This window comes from Notolabrus celidotus, chromosome 18 (assembly GCF_009762535.1).
Source record: "Notolabrus celidotus isolate fNotCel1 chromosome 18, fNotCel1.pri, whole genome shotgun sequence".
Classification (NCBI taxonomy): Eukaryota; Metazoa; Chordata; class Actinopteri; order Labriformes; family Labridae; genus Notolabrus; species Notolabrus celidotus.
The window spans coordinates 8,611,961-8,615,369 of record NC_048289.1 but is presented as its reverse complement, the minus strand read 5'-3'; positions in this window follow the sequence as shown (position 1 = coordinate 8,615,369).

The window sequence follows — 3,409 nt, the reverse complement described above, 5'->3', positions numbered from 1 at the left end:
ATTTTATGAGAGACAATAATGTCTGGTTGCAGGGGGGGTTGGGATGGGTTGTGTAATAAGCACATTTTCAGCTAACCATAGTGGCTTTGGGCTGAGCGAGAGAAGAGTTAAAAGTAATGAAGGGAGAGCACAAGTAAGTTCAAATCTACATCTTAAAATGATGTTCCACGTTGATATAGGGTAATTTCATTGGCTGCATTGAGCCCCTTTGGTCAATATCATAAAGGCAAAGATAATAATTGTTTCTCTTTGTGTTTGTCTGATGAACAATATGCCTTGTTTTTTCATTCTTGTCTGCCTTCATCCAACATTTATTAACATAAAAAGCATGGAAGTAAAATCTGTTAACTTCAACTGAGTGTGATATCAGTAATCATTTATCCTTTTGGGGCCAGTTATCTCAATCTCAGTATGACCTCACAGACTAGGAATTATCTTGCTTTGTGCCTTATAAAGACTTTGCAGAGCCACTGTAAACAATGAATGGATAAGGCAGGGTGACTCTGATGACTCATACATGTACATGCAGCTGTAATGGTTTAATTTACACCTGTGTATTCAGAGGCCAGCAAGATCAAGTGAGGTTAAGTGTTTTGAAGGATTGTCAAGCGCTTCAAAGAAAACAGACACTATCGCCTGAATTATACTTCTGCATTGAACCTACGCAGCAATTATATCAATTTAGAGCTGATCGAGTTGCTGTTAATTATACAGCAATGATAACAGGGGAATAATAGAGAGAAGACGTCAGAGGAAATTAAATGTACAGCCGATATATGGCTGATGTGCAGCGATTCTGAAAGTGTTGTAAATGCAGGAAATACAATGCCGTTCAGCGGACCAATCCCAGGGCTTGCAGTCTGCGTCGTTTCAACGCGTAGTTACCAAGCATGCCGGACACGGCCCTGGTGGTGAGGCTTTCAGCAATGTGACTGCCCCCTGGTGGCTGGCTGCAGTATAGGTCAAAAAATCCGTCTCCCCCAATAATTTGGATGGGGGAGCAGTCAAACTTTAAAAAATAAATACACGTTGTGCGAATCTTTCTCCCATCCATATGCTGTGGTGATATGTAGTAAGTATTTGCTGTTTTGTGTCCAAGGCCTCTTTTTCCTGAAAAGTTTCTTTTTCGTTAGTTATTAGAGGTTGAAAAACGGGGTTTTACTTCCGGGTTTCCTTTAATTCACAGCCACCGTAGAGTGAAACTTCAAAGGACACACACCGTCTTGTGATGCTACGCTGTAGGGCGGAGCTTTTTACAGTGGCTTCACCAAGCGGCAAACTCCGGTCTCAAACGATGAAGCCAATGCTGAAGTGATGTAAACTGCAATACATCGAAAATCCGCTTGAGGCTGGCTGCAGAAACACCGGAAACCACATAGATATGAATGGGAAAAAGACGATCTTTGCAGCATTAATAAACATGTTTACAGCCTGGTTCAAAAAACGGCTTGGCCCTACAACGCTAATCTCTCTAATGGCACACACTGTACGGGGGGTGAATTTTTTTCTAACGTGACGGTTAAGAAGATATTAAGATTATGAGTTTTGCCCAAATAAGGACATGACTGACGTGACTCCCGGTCGGGAACACACAGCCATTGGCTAAGAGACTCACACTACGTCACACTCTGCCTAGTTGAGTTCCGCATTACCAATATGGCTGCTGCCGTCGATTTGCTTCAAAACAGCTCTTAGGAACAGATGGGTGACGTCACGGATACTACGTCCATATTTTATACAGTCTATGGGCTTCACAGGCTCTGGCTGCACAATGGCGGCGCCCAGGAGAGGGATTTTTTGGCTTCGGAATCGTACAACGGGAAGAGGCGGAGCAACGCTGTCCATTTTTATTTACAGTCTATGGTAGTTACATTTTGGAGGAGGTGCACGTCAGGCTAGGCATGTAGGCTTCTGCATTGGAAAAGGGCTACGCCGCAATTCAACTCAGACGTATAAACCACGTTTAAGTGTAGACAGTGTTGTAGAATTTGCTTCAATGAGTTACATTTTTGGTATTCTTGCTGAAATAGACTTCAAATTTAAGCAATATTTTTCTCTATGTGGAGCTCAACTCCATTTAGCAAAGTCTAAAGGACTTTTCTCAATTCATTTTCATCATCACTGACATTCAGTGATGTCTTTGTAACAATGCAGGCTTTTGTATCAGCTGCAATATAACTGTGCATAGTCAGAAAAATAGTCTCCTAACCTTGTCTACTGTCATTGACAACTATCTGTGGGAGGGCAGCCTTATACCTTTAAGTGAAGTATGTGTGTGTGGGAATTTTCTTTCGACTGATATTTGCCTTAATGTACAAACGATACAGTTTGAAAGGTTGTCATCAGGAAGAAGTTATAAGCTGGCTCCTTCGATGTTAAATTCTTGACTCTGTTGTTAGCTGTGCAGCTAGCTTAAGTTACAGTTGTTCCTCATAACTTTTTCACTAAAAATATGGCCTGCTGCTTCAGGAGACATCGATGCAAGTAATAAAATTCAACAAAACAGCTGTAAAAGGCTACAAGATCAAAGAAAAAAAAGAAGGTGTATGGTGTGTGTGTGGAGCAATGAGAAACTGCAAAAGTGTGCAATAATTTTCATTAACCGTTAACTGTCACATTATAAGGACATATTCCAGATTTGTTTCCTGAAAATATGAATCCCTGCTGCTTTAATATTGCTGCATAATCAAATCCTCATAACAGGGATGTCAATCTCATGCATGCACTTTCATTAGCTGAGATATAAGCATTATGACATGCATGCATGAAACTACACACACAGTATAAACATTAGCTTGTACAAACTCGTGGTAAGCACAGAGTGAGAAAAATGAAGTCCGAAAGAGTGAAATGTGGGGAGTCAGTATCTTGTTCCATGAGGTTATTAATTTCTTAAGTGAAGCTGGATCTGAGTGAAATATGAGGCCTCTTTTTTTCTCTCCCACACTCCCTCCTTCTCCTCTGACGTCAAACCTCGGTGCAGCAGCAGAGCAAACAGCCTGGATGTGGCAGCTTTACAAAACTTAATAACACATGTCAAGAGTCCCCTACCCAAACGCAGTTGTGTAACACCGGTGGATCACATTATGCTACTATTTTTGCAATGCCTTGGCTACTGTCAGTCTATTACACAATGATACACACCCTTATTTTTCTGTTTATTTAACCGTTACCTTTAGGAGCTCACTAATGTTTCATTTCTTGAACAAAGATGTGTGTCACCTCTCTTTGTACCTTTGGGAATCCAATTAACTATACCGTTAAATATAAACAAATGATTAAAAGTCTGGATCTATATGCATCACTGATTCTTTAAGTTAATGTTGGTGAGGATCAGGTAAAATTATATATCTGGTTAAGACAGTGAGTGTTGTTCAGTTAGTGCCAGTATGAATACACAATGAAGCAG